Source organism: Myotis yumanensis, unplaced genomic scaffold (assembly GCF_028538775.1).
Source record: "Myotis yumanensis isolate MYYU_CA2020_CCGP unplaced genomic scaffold, mMyoYum1.0.hap1 SCAF_14, whole genome shotgun sequence".
In the NCBI taxonomy this organism is placed as follows: domain Eukaryota; kingdom Metazoa; phylum Chordata; class Mammalia; order Chiroptera; family Vespertilionidae; genus Myotis; species Myotis yumanensis.
Window position 1 is genome coordinate 13,407,868 of NW_027223765.1, and position 20,119 is coordinate 13,427,986.

Genomic DNA, 20,119 nt, shown 5'->3' on the forward strand with positions numbered 1-20,119 from the left:
CCCCAGGCCCACGATCAGAGGAAGGACAACAGCCTTCACTGACACTCCTTTGTGGGCCCACGCCAGCAGTTGGAACTGGCGAGTTTCCTAATTCTCCCGCAGACTCCGCTGGTCCCCACAAAGGGCTGGTTAGTGGCTTTTCTCTGATCCTCCAACTCCTGCTCTCAGATCCTACTTATCCAGTTCCTCCCACAATTGTCTAAGGTCTTAGTACTATCTCAGTACCTTCTTCCGTAATGCCCATGATAGCCACAGTGGTTCTGCTTCCTTGATTGAACCCTGGCTGATACACATGGCTGAAAAGAAACAGGGTGGGACTTAAAACAGGATAAGGTTAAATTCCAAAGCCCCCCGTTAGTAGCTCCCTGCGTTTAGCTCTTTCACACATGATTTATAAAGATGAATGAGAGTCTTGGGGAGGCTGTGTGCTTCCGGAAGCCAAAACAGTCAGATGGTGTTACGCCGCCTTGATTCCTTCAGCAGTAGCTGTCTGTCAGTAAATAAAAGTCTAGATGTTTTACAGAACGAATGTGTCTTTTGAAGTACTCACACTCTTGGAGAGAAACTTGAGAAATGGGGAAATTGCGCTCAATATGTGTGAAAGAACCAACTCCTCCTCCGGGGAAAGACAGTATACGTGTTTCAGAGAGTATTATTATTACACCGAGACACGAACACACAGCAGCTAAGTGAAAAATCATTGCTGTGAATATGCCCATCCTGGGGACTTGCTCCATTTCCCAGACAGTTTCATGAAAAACTCTCTCTCTGAATTGCCTGAAAAGAATCAATACTGACCGGATAAATCGGCACAGCCCACACCTGCACCAACAGAGCTGGCGGGGAGGACTGCTCAGCAAAGTGCCCATCAGGCCTAAGGAACACTTCCAACGGAGTGTGTTCACCTTGCCCTTGACCAAGCTCAACTCACACTTCATCCAGACAGACAAGCCCTGAAGTCTCAGTTTCCTGGGTCCAGCCACAATCTGGTCTTGATGATCAATTTGATTTTTCGGTTTCCTGGGAAACAGCACAGATGCCTGTTTGTTCAGTATTTGTTTTTTGGTAATTCAATGCATTATATTTAATTCTGCAAATATGTCCTCACTGACTGCTCAGTGTGGAGTGCTGTGTTTGCCTTGAGCATAGGATGGTCTTGCCTCACAGGATCATAATCCAGTGGGAGACGGCCAAGTAAATAATCAAGGTGAGAGGGGAATGCTGTCGTGGAAGACTGCAGAGCTCCATGGCAACGCATCTGGGCAATAATTAATTCTTTCTTTAACATATCTCTTATTGAAAAAATAATATTTCTGATAAAAAAATATGGGTAGGAACAAATAAAAATGGCCTATAATCCCACCCACAGCACAGAAATAATAATTCTTGACATTTTGTTTATAGCTAAATTCGTGTTGTATCTGTGCTTGCATTTCTGCCTGTGCTTTTGCCTATGTCTACACCTTTATCTGTGCCTGAATACATGTTATGCTTGCATCTATCGCTACATTTTAATAACAAGATCATCCCCTATAAGTGTACATATATTTTGTTTTATAATCTACTTATTTACTTGGAAGCATACTGTAAACATATTTTCATGTTATTTAGTGTTCTTTATCATTTTAATAGCTATATGTTATTCTATTGTATGTATAGAACTTAGTTATTCAACTGATCTCACATTACTCCCAATTTAATAATTTTTTCCCATTATTCCCCTATACCCTCTTCTACCTCTACCCACATCCCTCCACCCCCTGCTCCATGCAATCACCACACTGTTGGTCAATTTAATAATTTTGTAGGCAAATCTGTGCATGAGTCCAAAATTTTGTCTTGGAAAAAATCCTAAAATAAAAGTATCAAGGTCAAAGTTAGAATTTCTTTTTCAAAGGACCCTTGGGGAGAATGGTGGGAACAAGGAAGGTGTGACATTGGAGTTGGGGCCTCACATAGTAGCAGGTGAGGCGCTCAGGTGGGTGGAGGGAAGAGGTAGGGCAGCCAATGAAGAGCAAATAGAGGTGCATGTGGGTAGGTGCAGGCTGTGTTCAGGAGCAGTCTGTGAGTGCCTGGGGTGCAGGGTGCTGTGGGATAGGGCCTGCTGGGGAGGCCTGAGGGTAGTGGGGGCAGAAGATGTGCACTGTAGGCACAGCTAAGGAGCACTGACATCATCCGTGGAACCTGGGAGTCTCAAAGGAGAGGGGGAAGGGGCATACTCCTCAGGGTGTATCTGAATCTTCAGGGCTTTTGTTTCTAAGTGCACATTCCCTGCCTCTCCCTCCCAGGCCTGAGATTTCTATCCCTTCTCTCTCCCTTTAGTAGATATGACCTCCCTCCCCAACTCTTTTGAGAATCCTGCATAGCAAGAGGCATAACTGGTAGGCAGTGCTCCAATAGGACTAATGTGGAGGCAGGAAAAAGGTAAGAACCATTGTTAGAGCCAACTGGGAGCACTGAATGCTTGCAGGCAGAGAAGTGACAGATTCTGACTTGTGGCCCATACAGCTCCTACTTATTTAGTCTACCCAGGACTTCTCAAACCATCTGTGGAGAGGGACCAACTCTTCTGTTCCTAATATATTATTACACATGGATATTTTTAGAACGTGTAATAAAAATGAATTACTAGAAACATATAATAAAAAAATATACAAAATGCAAGCACCAATTTTTAATGAGTAGTTTCAACCAATATAAAACACCTCTGCCAAATTGCTAAAAATTTCCAGTGCTATTATTCAATAGCATCAGTGATAATAACTGAGGATTGCCCAGCATTTACTGTGTGCCAGGGACTGTTCTCCTTATCTGTACGTTCTCTTTTTTTTTTTTTTTTTCGCTTAAAGTATTACAAAGGGTATTACATAAGTGTCCACCTATCCACCTATTTTGCTTAATAACCAATTCTGTTCTGGTTGCCAACCTGTAATTGGCAGTGTGTGGATAGCCCCACCCCACCAACTGCACTTGGAGCAGCACAGGTGTAGCCTCCATTCTGCATTGAAATATAGGGTGTCCCAAAATTCACGCAAGAAGTAATTTTGATAGAGAACAATTTTTATTATTAAAAATTGTAAATTTTTCATTGATTCATAAAGTATACAGTATAGGGTTATGTATGGAATAGCACATCGGGTAAATGGCCTCCACGGCTTTGCTGGCACATACGCAAAGCCATGGTCTTCATTGTCCCTGCTCCTGGGCCATAATTGGTACTTGGTAATGCTTATCAAATTGAAGGGATTGAAATCAAAGGGCAAGATATTAGAATCTGATTTAATAAACCAAGTAAAATTAGGCTTTTATTTATTTATTTTGTTGTTGTTAATGCTCACGCAAAATTCAAATCTTGTGTGAATTTTGGGACACCCTATATTAGAGGAAGAAAGGCCAGTTAGCAGACTGCAGTGTTGTGGAAGGCAGAGAATATGGGGCAGACCTAAAGCAGGGCCAGGGTTGTGAAAAGGAGGCTGAGGATAATGAACATCTTTGGTTTTATTTACTCTTTAGCATTACAAGTAGTTTTCATTAAGTTTTTTTAAAAATGTGTTTTTATTGATATCAGAGAGAGAAAGGGAGAGGGAAAGAGAGAGTTAGAAACATGAATGGTGAGAGAGAATTGTCAATCGGCTGCCTCCTACATGCCCTCTACTGGGGTTGAGCCTGCAACCCCGGGCATGTGCCCTGACTGGGAATCAAACTGTGACCTCCTGGTTCATTGGTCGATGCTCAACCACAGTAGCTGGGCTTCATTAAGTTTTTAAAAAAATATTTGGCACCTCTATTTCTTCAAACATCAAAGGAAAAAAAAAGAACTATTGTATTTTGACTTTCCCTTCTCTAATATGAGAAAGATTATACACTTTAACTTCCTCCTACCATCTATATTTTACTTCTTATTTTATGCCTAAATTCTTATTATTAATACATTCTTATAGCTTATATGCCTCATTTGATGATTGCTTTTGATATTTTGTAAGCGTATTTATAACATTTATTTAGACACAGCTCTGTGTTTAATGGGGTTCAATGTTTACTGTTGGTACTTTTATACCAAAGATTTTTCTCTCTATTTTGAAATCAAGTTGCTTATTTTGAATCACCTCTGGGATTGATTGATGAAAGCATTACACAGAGTTCCGTAGTAACTATTAGTGTGTGTGATATGAAAAGAAGAAAAAGAGCCAGCATCACAGCACCAATACCAGTATCCTGTTGGACACAAACACTTTCACAGAATGTCAGTTTCAGAGCAGACCCCTTTGTGACTGTGACGGATCATGACAAGACCATTTCATGATCATTTCTGAACACAGACAAAACATGACTGTTGTGCAAACCATAAAGGTGACCAAACATCTCTTTCCTGAGAGCATCAATCCAGAGCTAAGCCCCGCACACAAAAATCACTTAAGCCTGAATCCTATCATAAGTCCTTTGGAATACCCTCTTACAGAGATACTTCAAGGTATTCCAGGCTTGGGTTTTTCAAGGTTCACCCTCACTGAAATGAATAATAAAACCCACTTGTTTAGGTATATTAATGCTGGCCTATGGCTGGAGGGTGTTGACAAGTAGAGTGATTGCATCAATGGCTCCACTAACTGGCTTTCTTGTATCCACCTATTTTGCTTAATAACTTCGTCGGCCCCTCCCACTTTGACTCTGGCTTGGTCATGTGACTTGCTTTGGACCAATAGCACAGTAGTAAACTTGATGCAAGCAGAGGCTGGAAAGTGCATGTGCCTGCCCTCTCCCCTGCTACCACCATGAGACCAAGCTTGCATGATGGGGAATGAGACACATGGAGATCAGTCAAGTGTACCCAGTTGTCCAGTCAAGCCTGCAGACATGAGGTCGTTAAGCTCAGACCTGCTGACCTCATGTGCCAACCGATAATATTGGGAACAAAAATAAATGTTTATTATTGCATCTCACTAAGGTTTATGGTTGTTTTGCCACATTATTGTGGCAATAGGTAACGGGTACAGTTTACAGTCCAAAAATATGTTTCTGTTGACAGTTATTTGGTAGAGAATTATTAGGTCATACACTTTGCTTCAAAACTCTATAGGTTTGCTTCATTGTCTTTTACTATTAGGGTTTTGCTTTTGATTCTGGTTAACTTGTTGTGATTTTTCTCTTGGCATCACCAATTATTTATAAGTTGGGTCTCTTATCTCTACGCTATTTATAAATTTCTTTTTTATCTTTTTATTACTATTATTATTTTTTAAATATATTTTTTATTGATTTTTTACAGAGAGGAAGGGAGAGGGATATAGAGTTAGAAACATCGATGAGAGAGAAACATCGATCAGCTGCTTCCTGCACACCTCCTACTGGGGATGTGCCCGCAACCGAGGTACATGCCCTTGACCGGAATCGAACCTGGGACCCTTCAGTCCACAGGCCGACGCTCTATCCACTGAGCCAAACCAGTTAGGGCATCTTTTTTATCTTTTTAATCTTTCATTGCATTTTTGATTTTCTAAATTTTTTGCTCTTTTCAGTCAGCTCCATTTTTTTAAATCTGAAGACAAAATTTAACTTCTTTCCCTCTTACATCTTCTTTCAACTCTTGTTTGATAGGTCCTATAACTTCTTAAATTATATTGAGTTGTCTGTAATAACTTTTTAAAATATTTGTTATTGCTTTTCATTTTCAGGGAAACATGTTTCTTCTCCAGTAATGCAGAACTTTAAAATTGTGTGTGTGTGTGTGTGTGTGTGTGTGTGTGTATTCCTGTAATTTTCAAACAAATGGGCACATGGGTTTTTCCTCATCCCATTATTTTCTATCTGTGTGATGACTCAATCCTCCTTATCTCAAGTTGTCTCAGGTTGAAGAATGAATGGATAATCACCACTCCTAACCACATTCTAGTGTCTTGCAGAGGCTTACCTGGGGAAGTTTTCCTGAATTATCTGCTGTTTTTTCTTTTCTGAATATGATAAAAAAGGTATTTCTGAGTAATCTGTAGCAGTGTGTCATTCTTATGTCAGAAGCTGAATATGAAAAACTACTGTATTCGTTCTTCTGGTTTTACTCTTTTCTCATGGCTGCCTAAAATCCTAGAATGGATGCAGTGGTCTGCTTCCTGTTCACATTCACTCTGGGCCAATGGAGTTACCATCTCCAATGGATGCAGAGTTGTGTTGTCCAATATAGTAGCCACTAGCTGCCTGTGGCTATTGTGCACTTGGAATATGTCTAGTCCAAATTAAACTATGCTGTCAATCTAAAATATACACCAGATTTCAAAGACATAGTATTAAAAAAAGGAATGTAAGATATCTCACTAATAATTTAAAAATATTGGTTACATGCTGAAATGATAATATTTTGGATATATTAAAATATTCTATTATAATTAATTTTATCTGTTTCATCTTGCCTTTTAAGTGTGGTTACTAGAAATTTTAAAATTACTTATCTGTTATGCATTATATTTCTGTTGGACAGCACTGATATAGAGAGATACTAATTGAGAATGGGGCAAAAATCTGTGGTCATGGAGAAAGCCATTTTCTGAACAGCTCAAGCCCCATGTCTCTGATATGAGGGAAGGTTTCACTTTTTTCTTGATTACCTTTGCCATTTTGTTTCAAAGCTCAAAGCAAATGAAGGCTACCAGTTAAATTTTACTGTATAGCAAACTATTTGGGAAACAGTAATATCTGACAACTAGAGGCCTAGTGCATGAAATTCGTGCACATGTAGGATCCCTAGCGGCTGCTGGCTGCCGGCTGGGGCCTCCCTTCCCCAGCTGCTGGCCAGGGCCTTCCTTCATTCTGCACCACCCCTGGTGGTCAGCGCACGTCATAGTGAGCGATCAAACTCCCCATCTCCTGGTCGAACTCCCGAGGGGACACATTGCATATGAGCACTTCTTTTTTTAAAATATATTTTTAATGATTTCAGAGAGGAAGGGAGAGGGAGAGATAGAAACATCAATGATGAGAGAGAATCATTGATTGGCTGCCTCCTGCACGCCCCTTACTGGAGATTGAGCCCACAACCCGGGCATGTGCCTTTGACCGGATTTGAACCTGGAATGCTTCAGTCCACAGGTCGATGCTCTATCCACTGAGCCAAACCAGTTAGGGCATGAGCTCTTATTTCTCACACATCAGAGGATTAGCTTGGGGCTCTAATCTAGGTTGGACTTGGATGGGGCATCTCAGCTGGGGCTTCTTTGTTCCATATGTTTCTCACCTTCTAGGAGCCATCCTGGATATGTTCTCATGGCAGTGGCAGAGGAGCAAAAGTGAGAGTGCGCCCAATCTTACAAGCAGTTTTCAAGTTTCTGCTCACATCACATTTTTCTGAATCCCATTGGCCAATGAATCACATGGCAAGCCTTGAATCCAAGTAGGAGGGCACTGTGAAATTACAAAGCAAAGAGCCTGGATACAGCAAAGATAAGGAACAGTGATTAGAGGGAATTCCTCCACAAGTTTAAGGAAGTGCTAATTGTCCAGTTTCCAATGATATTTCAATTTTGCCTCAAAAGGAAGGGAGGAGCTGTCATGACCTGAAAGTCCCTCTCCCCATGTTTATTCAGAAGTATATTTTTAAGTCCCTCTTAAGCTGCTTTTGGGACAAGCTGTGTCGCTGCAATATCAATAGACAATATTCCATCCTCCTTTTAGGTAAATGATGCAAAATTTTTTCTTGTGATTTTTAAGTTAGTAAAGATAGAGTTATACTTTTATTATTATTGTTATTACTTTATTAGTAGTAATTTTATTACCGTTATTCATCACATGGAAAAGCAGCATCGTCTGTGTCACTAAGGGCAAAAAGAAAACGGGAATTTTCCAAGGAGTGTCAATTTGCCTACGCAGGGATGTGCTGGTTGGCGCCTTTGGAACAAAGGCAATGGTTTATTGTTGGAGCAGCCAGCTGGATAGAAGGAAATGTTTCGGCCAAATGTTTGCTTTCAGCCAGTCTGTTTGACCATATTGAGAAGGGGTTACCAGCTACAACATTTGCTATCAATTTTGGAGGATGATATGAGCCGTGGAGTAGAATAGTTTGGAGCCAGGCAGAAGAGCTTTGTATCCTAACTTTGCCAGTCACGAGCTGTGTGATCTTGAGCAAATTCCTTCACCCCTGAGAGCTCCTTTCCCTATTTGTAAAATGGGGCCAATAAATTTCCACCCAATGGGGCAATTGAAAGGATTTTGTGAGATAGCACAGCAGTTAGCAGGAGACATGCTCAGGAAGCGGCAACGATGTTTTGGGGATTCCCTTATGGCTCCAACTCTATCTTTAGTTGACAGTGGGAGTCATTTCGCACAGCTGAACTATTTCCTATTACATCTTTTACTCATTTGTACATTTTTTTTTTACTTATTCACTTAAACAATTATTGGTAGTTTCACAGGTTAGGTTCTCCTATGGCAGACACTGAGATGCAATTTGAGGAGCTAAGTATTCATTAGGGGCTAATATCTGTGAAGGGGGAGGGAGCTGGACTGGACCAAGGGAGAAGGCAAACTGCAACACAGGACAAACTGGTGGGGGAATCTGGAGATGATGATGCCTGTTGGACTTGTCCTGGGGCCACAGCTGGCCAACATGGCCTTGCTTGCCCATTCTCTGGATGAGGGATCCCCTGGGGAGGGTATGACCTCAGGCAAGTGAGGCACCACTGAGGCCATCTCTGAAGGAGCTTATTGCTGAAGGCTGCTGTAGGTGGACCCTGTGCCCAGATCTGGGGTTGCAGTGCCAAACAGGAAGGAGAAGGTCCCTCGATGAAGCTTACAGCCTCGCTGGTTTTGAGAATTTTCGTTTGTCTCCATATTTCAGGTGAATAATCTTCTTTAGGTAGATTCTCTCTCCACAAAGTTGGGAGAATAGACCAATGTCCTCAGTTATATTCGGGAGAGAAAGAAAGCCCCAGATGTCGCTGTTTATAACAATACAGATTCTGGGCTCTATTGAATCCTATTCCATTCATTTACTGATGATTTAACAGTTGAACAAATACTGACTTTCTGTCTTGTGCCAGGCACAGAGGGCTAAGGCTACAATGGGGACAGTATACAGTCTTATAGGAGAAACAGACACATAAAGGTCACCTCAACATAAACTAAGAAGCCATGAGGTAGTGACATGAAAAGATTGCTAAAGATATTCATGTATAAGACAACTTCCCCTGGTCTGGGGCTCAGGAGAAGCGGCTGAGAGGATAAGATACCTGAGCTGAGACTAGAAGAAAGAGTGAGCCAGCCAGATAAATAAGGTCTCTACTCTCAAGTAATTTTCCTCTTGTTGCAATGAAAGGACAAATCAGAAGCCTTCAACACTTATGGAAAGAGAATCAGGAATATTTAATGGGACAAATTGTTTTTTTTAATATCCTTAAGTGGAGGTTCTCAAGAAGTTTTCCTTCATTTAAGCCTTGAAAGCTTAAAAGGTTTTCCTGTGGGGCCGGAAGCACTCACACTGGATGATGTTCGTTCTCTGTAAATAATCTCACTCTATGTGTTAAACTGCAATCATGTCTCTAAGAGGCCATCTATTAAAAAAAAGTGTGCACTCTCCTAAATGTTATGTGATGCAGTCACTTGATTTAATTTGAGCTCTCTTTTGTTTTTTCTCCTACTAATAGCATTGTGGGATCCTGAAAGAAGAATGGAATGTTCCTCTAAATTCTCTTGACAGTTGGGTCACAGATATAATTCTGAAAATTAGGGTTCTTAATAGAAGTATATTAGATAGACACCAGGGTTCCTCCTTACAAATTTCAGAAATGGCTGTCAAGATCCATGTGCTGAGACACATTTGCTAATACCAAAGCTGGTAAACTGCAAAGTCAGAAGGCCGGTTTAGAAACCTGATGAGTATCAGTCTGCTACAATAGCCTCTCTGAAACTTGTACATTGGTTAGTGGGGCTTCTGTAATGGTGGCTCCAATGTCAAGTGTGTAGAGGGTGTTGAGATTTCAGCATGTCAGGGCTAATTATAACTACCACCATGTACTGAGAATCTGCCCACGGTGAGCTGTGTCATGTGTAACCCGAAATTAGCTGAGTTCACTCTTTTTCTTATGCTTCAGAGAAAATGGACTCACCTCCTTATTTCTCATAGTGTTGAAGTCCCTCCTCCCCCAAAGATTTCTACAATTTCCTATGGCTTGGCATGTCTCTGACCCCTATTTCTAGATTTTGTTGAATCCTTATTCTTTGCATATAATCTTGTTCTAAATCATTCCTTACGTCAACCCAACTGAGAATCAATGGTTCATTCTCCTGGAGTGTCTTTTTCTTCATCACCTCCCAAACAGCCCACACATCAACTACGTGATTGCTTTCCCTTGAAGAACTGACATGACGTAGCCACTATCAAATGTATTGAATCTCTCTATTCTTTCTTAAGACTCTTAACCATTTCTGCTGCTGGAGATTCAGATGTCTTACCATAGCATGAGCCCCTTTTTCTTGCACCAATCTCCAGACCTCTTTTATTTATCATCTGTTCGTCTTATTTTGCCACCCAAGATTATTGTTGTTGATGATTTTGTTTTTTCTTGGGCAGAGTGATTTGGCTCTCTCTTGTTTCCTTCTAACACAGTGGAACTCAACCTTGGGCTGCACACTTGAAAATACTAAGGCTTCAGTGCCATTTCTAAAACTTTTGATTAAATTGGTTTGGTGTGGAACCTGGACCTAGGTCTTTTTAAAAAGCCCTCTCCTCCCTTGTTACCTGCCCCATGTTTTGAAATATGCAACCAGGGCTAAGAGCCACTGTAAACCTAACCCAACTCGTGACTTTAGAGATTAATCTAGCCTTATAAACACTCTGCCACCAGCTTAAAAAAAGTACGGACACACATACTCTCTACACACATCTTATTAAACACAGACTGTATAATTCTTATAACTTCTAAAGTTCACTTTCAATATCCACTTCATACATATACGTGTTAGGAGGCTGAGCCTAGGTCAGCCACTTGCTCAGGTTTACACAGCCAGGAGATAGTGGGGACAGGATTTCAATCTAAGATTGTAAAATTCCAAATCTAGTGTTCATTTAAAAAACTTTTTTCTTTTTAAATTCTGCCACTGCACCTCTTGGCTCAAGGAGCAGAGGCAGAGTGGGCAAATGATTGTGTTCAATGATATCACCGCTTCTTCCATCCATTCCTGTATCTTCAGCTCCAGTAAAATCTTTGTCATTTTATATCAGGCATATGTTGTTCTTTCCCCGAAGGATCACCCTCTGTCCAAAGCCCAGGAGCTCCTCATCTATTCCAAGAAGTGTGTCTCCTTTAACAACAGCTAACATTTATCGAGTGCTTATGATATGCCAGCCACACTGAAATACACAGAGGCTATGTAACCTGTCCAAGGTCACACAGTGAGGAAGAGCCGAGCCACCCTGCAAACCTAGGGGCACTACTCAGACTGGAATGGTCCCAGGAATCACCTGGGGATCTTGTTAAACTGCAAATTCTGATTCTGTCGATCAGGGCGAGGGGCCTGAGAGCCTGCATTTCTAGCAAGCCCCTGGCCATAGTCCATACTCTTAGTCGCAAGAACTAGATAGCAAGCACTGCCTGCTTTTCTATTTTTTTCCCTTCTATTTAAAACAGTCAGGGCTTTGCAAAGTGGCTACATTTCTTGTGCAATATCTGAATTTTTCTTCCTGAGCAGTAGGGTCAGGGGGCATTTTCGTTCCAAGATCCAGAACCATGACAAGGTCAGAAATTCCATTTAAGATGAACTAAATTAATTCATTAAAAAGCAACCATTACTCAGATTGAAAAAGTAAGGTTTCCCCAAGACAGGGCAGAAAAGATGGATGTAGGCAAGGTGATTCATTGTTGAGAGGTCAGACGCTTGGTGTTGAATTGTGACAGTAGATGTTTTTAATTTTTTAAATTGAATTTATTGGGGTGACATTGGTTAATAAAATGGTACAGGTTTCAGGTGTACAATTCAATAATACATCATCCACATATTATATTATGTGTTCACCACCCCAAGTCTAGTCTCCTTCCATCACCATGTATCCCTCCTTTATCCTCTTCTACCTCCCCCACCCCTCTTCCTTTTTTACCCAGCCCTTAGATGTTTGAAGTTCTGTCCTTTTGTTCCTTCTTCATTCAGTCAATTTGGTGGGAAATCTGCTTTGGCCATCCCCAAGCTTCTAGGAAATGCAAACTGCAAGGGGAACTTGAAAGGCAGCTTCTCACAGTTGCATATCATTCCACAGAAGCTCTTTTACTGAAGGCAATTTCTGCCACAACGATTTTTTTTTTTTAGTTGCAGTTCTTCATTTTGATGTTCAAACTCACTGAAGCTCTGGGACTAGAGCAAGGGGTGATTAGTGCTTGGGGAAAGCCACTTGTCACTGAAGCCTGCTGCCTCGGAGGAAAGGGCAGGCCCGCCCTCACTAGCAGGGTGCAGGCTGCCAGCCAGCATATGGGAAAAGGCTTTCATTACAGGAATGGGCAGACCTCTGATTTCCCCATGAAAGCAATGAGGAGTGAGAGCATCGGCCCCTACATGGAATACTTAATTACAGAGGAAAGTCATGGGTTCCTGCTGACAGAATAATCTAATCAATATTGCTTACCCCAAACTCTAATTTACTTGTCTTACAACTCATTAAATTTGAAATATTATTGATTTTTAAGTTAATGGCTTAGAGGATAAATAAGTACATTGTGTCTTGGGGACCTTGGTATGAGTTTGAGCAGTGGACCTGCAGGCAAGAAAGCTCCAGTCTCTTCATTAGGCGGTGTTTGTGGCATAATCACGCCAGGCATACTCCACTGATGCACAAAATTCGCCAGGACCCTGTATTTCCCAGTAGCTCGTGCTGAATGGGTTGTTTTCCTGTTTCTGAGGAGAGTGTCTGGATCGCAGGGGACAGTGAATTGTATGGGTTGGACATATCCTTCTTAAGAGCAGGCATGTCTCTGAAATGTAATTGCTTTGTATTTCACACATCAAAAGCTGCTATGAGCCTTCTTTTGCTCTTGCATCAGGAACTATCTGGCTTGGTTTTCAGCAATCTAGTCTGTCTTTTCTCCTCAATAGTCAGGACCAGATTAAATTCTTATGCTGTGTAAGCCAACAGCCACTGTTAGCCAGGTCGCCCTGTCCACGTGCTGAGGGCGATGGTGGAGTGGTGTGAAGGCAGGGAGGCCAAATGAATTAGGTCTGTGCTGATTTTCACTCTCTGAGATGGCACTTTTTCAATGTAGTTTTTTGAGTAGGTGCATATCGACATGATTCAAAAACGCCTAACATTATACAAGCCACCGCACCCCATCATGTTTTCTTATTTGCCTCATTCTCCTCCCAATAGGACACCACTGTTTTTAGTCTTCTTCTATATCCCACTAGAATTTTCTTATCATATTTAAGAAAGAACAAATTCTTATTGTTTTTATACTTTTATAAAAGGTAACATATTATGCACACTGTCCCGAACCTTTTATTTTTACTTGCATATTTGGGGGATTTTTCCATATCAACACATAGAAAACATCTTATTTAAAAACAAAAGAGCTGGATAGTTTTCCATCATGTGTACATGTCATCATTTACTTAGTCCTCTATTAATGGACTTTGGAATTCCTTCAAATATTTTGCTATTACAAACACTACTACATTGGCATATAGGTACACAAATGCAAATTGACTTTGTATATAAGGTGTTCCATGATAGTGCAAGACTACATGTAGAGTAAATTCCCAAGGTGGAGAGCTGGGCCAAAGCGTACATGATACCCTTGCTAAATTGCCCTCCCTGGATGTTTTGCCTATTTACTTTCCCACCAGCAACCTATGGGAATCTGTGCCTGGCAGTTTTAATCCCCCTTGGCAAGTACTTACATTTCTAGGTCAGAAACTGTATAGTCAGGGTTGCAAACAACAAGAAGATCAGTTAACTTAAGGCGGGAAGAGTTTATTGGAATCGATTGGAAAACTGGAGCACAGGCTTTGGGGAGACCAGGGCGGTGATGCACAGCCAAGAACTTGCCCTGGGAACAGTCTCATGAGGACGGTGCCTCCAGACCAGCGGCCACTGGCTGTCTGGGTGGTGCCAGGGGCCTTGGCCCAAAGTTTTTTTCTTCTTGTACTATGTGCTGGACCTAATTGAGCTTCCATAGGGTTCCCAGGGCAGGGGGAAGGGTAGAGAGGCCCTGCAAAGCTCCCCTTGCCTCCTGGCAAAGAGGGCATTCAGCTCTTGGGCAACCAGACAACGTCCACTGTGAAGACAAACCTACCTCCTCATCTTTCTTACAACTGTGGTGCATCTAAAGGTATTTTCCTGAATTATTCAGAATCTGTGTTTAAAAGCTCTCCAGGCTTTAAGATCTGAGCTGGACCTAGCTTCCGCCACTGCACCCAGGAGGGGATTAATGTATCATTTTTGGATGCAGTCAGGGAGTCCCTCTCATCTATTGATCACCTGCTGCATGCTAAGTAAGCACATACTTGGCTGAGGATGTGAAGTCAGAAATTCTTCCATCTAATTCCGCTTTGGCTCTTCTGATCGCCAGCTTAGCCTTGGGCAAGCCATTCTTCTTAAGCCTGTTTTCTCAAATGAAGGAAGGATAATAATATTGACCTACTTTCCCAGGTTGTTGCAGGGGTTCATTAATTGATAGCTGTAAAGAACTTGAAAAATGCTTTAGCGCCTCCCCCAGCCCCCGAATTTGTCTCCAACCCCATTTTCCTATCAGCACTCCTGCCACTTGCCATGTAATTTGGGTTGGAGTGCAGAAGAAAACAGATGAGGAATTGGGGCACAGACATGACTTGTTTGGCATACAAAGAGGCAGTGAGCCTGAGCCCACGCAGAAGAAGGGTAGTTAGCAGTGAGCAACTGCTGTTCAGGTTTCCGTGACGTGCCCCTGCCAGGGCTCTGGCAATCTGGGATCACAGAAGTGCAGATGCCCAATCCTAATTGCTTTCCCTGGTCATCATCCTTATACATAAATAAATTAGCAGCACCATCCTTGACACTGATGGTCTGAATGACTCGCCCTGAACAGCTGTTACAGAGTGTCTCTGATATTCATCATACACTCCCTTCAATGGCATTGACCTTAAGATGAAAATGCCTTAATGAGGAGTAGTTGGCCCCATGGGGGGGGGGGGGGGGGGGAGGGGGGGAGGGGGAAGGGGAGGGGGAGAGGGAATGTGTGTGTACGCATGTGCTGAATAGAGAAGAGCTTTGATTCTAATCATTGTTATAATCACAGCAATAACATTTTTCTGCTACATTCAGGTTCATAAAACGTTTTTACATTTGTGATCCCCATTGAGCCTCAGCAATGTTTTGAGGCAGACAGAAGTGATTATCTCCACTTAGTGATAGAAAAACCCAAATTTAAAGAGGTTCCCGAACCTAAGTTTATACAGCTGGGAAATGAAATCTTTTGCCTGGCAAGCCTAGCATTCTCTGTATGATTTCACTCTCTTTCTTTACATGATAAAGAACTATCTCTAGTTCTCTTTGTTATGGAATTGAATCTACTCATAGATGGTAAAATATGTACATCTATCCTTGATTAAATGCTCACTCTATGCCACATACTGTGCTAAATGTGTCACAGGCAGAGTGTTGTCTAATTCCCACTCTACTCTCCTGGGTAGGCATCTTTGTCCTGCTTTAGACATGAACCAAACTGAGGTTCAGAGAGGTTAATAACTTGCCCAAGGACACACAGTGTAAGCATTCAGCTGCCATTCTATACTGCCAGCCTGGAACAGGCCAGCAGCTGAGAGCCCAGCCGTACCCCGGCCTGGGGCAGAGGACTGCTTTTTCGTGGTTGGATGGATAAAAAGGGAGGTTGCCTCTAGCTTTAGCACCAGGCTTCCTAACGTGGCATGGCCAACACAGAATGCCTATTTCCTTTCACTTCAGTTTAGTCGAGGCCAGAGAGTGTATTTCTTTCATTTCAATGGGAGAGCTGCAAGCCCAGCATGCGAGAGGCAGCTGTGGATCTTAGCAGAGGAGCCATGTGTGTGATAGGACATGCCTGGTAGGCGCTCAGGCTCCTGTTTTGGTCCTGCTGCCCACTGTGCCCGAAGGGTCCCCTCCCACTGTGTCTGGGTGGAAGGCAGGCACACCTGGGACCTGGACTGGGCTGGGTAGTTCAGAGCTGCCTTTCATTTTCACTCTCTGCCTACCGCTGCCTGGTTTCACACATAGTTCATGTCTTTGTTTTCTGCCCCAGGGCTCCCCTGAGGTCAGGGATGCCTGAGGGAGCTGAGCAAGAGTGAACCTCCTGGGGGAAGGGAGCATGGGGAATGTTCTATCCTCCTTCCTGTGGGAGCTCAATTCTGGGAGGATTCTGTATGCTTCTGGGGGACCTCATTAAAGTGGGTCTGCTGTCCAGAGTGGCAACCCCAATTATGACCCCTTATTATTTTGCTTTTCTCTTTTTCCCTGTGTCATCCTCCTCTATTCCCTGGGATCATCTTAGAAACAAACTCCCTACACACACATTTTTATCTCAGGTTATGCTTTTGGGGGAACCCAAACTAAGGAAACATAGGGTTTTTTTTCTATCAGCCTTTAGGACATTATTTACATACTCTTTCTTCAAATCTGGATGGAAATTTGTGTGGTAATTGGGTTCTAGATCTAAATTCTGGCTCCTTTGTGACCTTAGGCAACTTATGTAACTTCACTGACCTTCCATTTCTTATTTGTAAAAGGGGAATTGAAATGATGCCTTCCTCACAGGATAAATTTCTGCGTGCATTAAATGTCGGAGGCCGTGTCTGATGCTTAGTAAGAGCCCAATAATTATCTGTTGCTTGTTCAGTTACTATATACTGTGGTAGCTACAAATGTAGGCCAGCACCCGCTGACAGTGCTGGCCCTGCTCGCACCTGCTGCTGGCGCCGGCCCCAATCGCTCTGTGCCATCAGTGGGTGCGAGTGGGGCCGACACTGTCAGTGCATGGGAGCAGCAGCAGTGGGAGAGGGACTGCTGGCAGATGGGACCAGGGGCCGTGGCGGGAGTGGCTGGGTGGGGGCGCGGAGGATGGGCCGAGACCCGCCTCTGTGCCTTGCGGCCCACAGTTCCTTTTAAGGTGCATGAATTTGTGCACTGGGGCCCTAGTGTTTATATAAGTAGCTAATACACAGCCTGGTACATAATAGTAGGCACTTTGCAAAATAGCCAGTTATTGAATCATCTCGGTCCCCATTTGGATTGAATGACTTTCTCCTCTGTATCTCTGTTCTTTTAATGCTTCCATATATACCTAATGGAGTGATTGTGCACTTCCCTGTCTCTCCCCTAAGACGGCGAGCTTCTTACAAGAAAAGGATTATGAGTCCTTCCTCCATGAATCATCTTGCACCTCACTGCAGGCAAGATGATCAGAGAGGGTCATATTCCAGAGCCAGAGAACGTTGGGAAGTGATCTGGCTCAGCTACCTCAGTGGACAAGGAAACTGGCTCTCAAACTCAGTGATCATTAACTGAAAGAATGTTCAGTGGTGAATGCTACTGACAGAGCTGGCAGGAAGCAGATGAGAGGCAGGGGAGAGGAACTGGCCTCATTTGGCCAGTCACCAAAGGAGGCTCTTGGTTAAAGCAGCTTTGCTCAGGGAGGACAACAGGATTGTAGAGTGGAAGGGGGAATCTTTATCCACCAGCTTTGGTGAACGTCAGATGCTTTTTTCTGGGAGGCACTTAAGGCTTTTCAGATTGGAATCATTAGTCTAGCCATGGCTTACCCTGAAAGAGAGGGTCAGGACATTCAGGGGAACAGGACAGGAGGCCTCTCTGTGGCACTTGGGCGTGGGGCCATCTTGGCTATGCGTGTGTGGGGGTGAAGGGACCTGGACTTTGGTTCCAGATGTGACTGCATCCTCTGCATCCTCAGCATCAGTTCAGGTAAGGATGAACAGGGAGGGCAACACATGGAATGACAGATAGCAGAGGCTGCTGTCTGGAGAGGAGTTTTGACATCTCCTTAGGGCCGACAAGGGAAGTTGGCTTCTTTGCTACCTACCTCCTGAGAAGTTGGCCAACAACCCAAACTGGCCAGAGCTTGTGGCTGGTGTTTTGGCCCCTAGTTGTCTTAGAGATTCCAGTGGAAATTCGATTCCTCTTATTCTTTCTTGTACTAGTATCTCCATCCCTTTCGGCATCCACCATCCCAGCTAATGCTTCTGTGCTGGTTTCAGAAGAAATTGAGAGAGTGGTGGTGGAGGGATGAAAGCCAGAGGTGGTTACTACGAGTTGGAGACTGTGGTGGTTGAGGCATCCACTTCTATCTTTGGGGCAGATTGGGATCATTGATGGGGAAGTAGCTGGAACTGCTGCAGCTACTGCACCTGTGAACACAATGGGGACATAGGGATGGAGCGTGATAAAGGCACATCTCACCCGAACTCCAATGCAGTGCAGGATTCCACTTCATGGCTTTCTGTACAGGGGCCAGAGGCTCACTTCCTCCAGAGACATCCGGACCAAATCTTTCTACAGTGCCCCCAACCCAGCTCCCTAAATATAAATGCTCTGGGATATGTTCTTATCCAGCTGGCCGTTCTTTAGTTTCCTTTACTGAGTTTCTCCCCCTGATCCCCTTTTACGTGTTGGGGTTGCTGTTATCTGTGTTCTTGGCCTTTCTCTCTCACCAACTTTAATTGCCTATACAAATCCATGACCTCCTGGTCTGTAGTGCCAGTCCTGGTTCTTTATCCCCCTAGATGTCCCTTATGCTTCTAAACTTGGCATGGCCAAAACAGAATGCCTTACCTCCTTTCTCAAACTGCCCCTCCTTCTGAATTCCCTTGCTTGTGAGTGGAATCACCGTTCACCCTGATTGCTCTAGTCTAGACTAAAAACTGGGTGCTGTCTTCCCGTCATCAGCCACTCTCCCAAATACACACACACACACACACACACACACACACACACACTCCTCTGTCCCTCCATAAACATATCACCAAATTGCACTCCCACAAACATCAGCAGGTGTGCTGGTTAATTTCCAGTTGTTCTCCAGATCCACTCCCTCTTGGCCGCCCTGCTCTGTGCACAAGCAGACTGACTTCTGGGACTGCATAAAGCTGGATCTTTGCCCTCTGGTTCTGGGTGGATCCTGAGAGGGGAAAGACCTTGTGCATTTATTCTTCCTGATCCTCTGGCAGGAACTAGTAGTACATTATTCCTCCAAGGCCTCGACTCCAGTTGCTGGCCAGTTCTCATGGGTTCAGTTCCTTCTAAGTTTCAATAACCACCGCTTCCCTTTGCCCTTTCAGGTCTCGGGTGGTAATAGCTTCTTGCTGCTGTTAGTCCTGGTGTGTGATGGCCCTTTTTGGTGCTGGTAACCCTGCCTCCACCTCTCTGGGCATTGTTCCTGCATTAAACTCTGTTCAGCTATATCTTTAAGTAGACTGGATGTTTCTTGCCAGGGCATTGCCAGATATACCAGGTCATGCCATTGCTGTCTCTTTTACATTTCTCATATCTAACTTTAACTAAGGTTAGGAGGAAGGAGGAGCTGGTTTTCTTAAAGCAAACTATGGACAGCTCCAGGCAGTGGCTCCAGCCATACTCCTCATTATTGCTTCTGACCTGACTCTCTGGTGATTTTTCTCATCAGCATGGTGGTGTCTTATTGGTCCTACCTTGCCTTTGTTTCCTGCCTCAGGCAGCATGGATGGCCCTCTGGACTGTGCTTTGGGGTTTTCAGACTTCAATTCCCATAGGGTGGTAACATCTATCGATTCTCTTAGGTCTTTGGTTGGCAAACTGCGGTTCGCGAGCCACATGTGGCTTTTTTGGCCCCTTGAGTGTGGCTCTTCCACAAAATACCATGTGCGGGCGCACATACAGTGCGGTTGAAACTTCGTGGCCCATGCGCAGAAGTCGGTTTTCGGCCTGGGTGAGTCTATTTTGAAGAAGTACTGTTGATATTTGGCTCTGTTGACTAATGAGTTTGCCAACCACTGTCTTAGATGTATGGTGCGTGTACCATCAGGCAGATGTGTATAATTACATGGGGCCCTTGCCAGGAAGGACCATGTGCTTGGTCTAATGCTCTGCTGTTGCTGTCTTGGAATTATTACTAATGCTTGAACAAGACCTCCCATTTTTACTTTGCACTGGGCA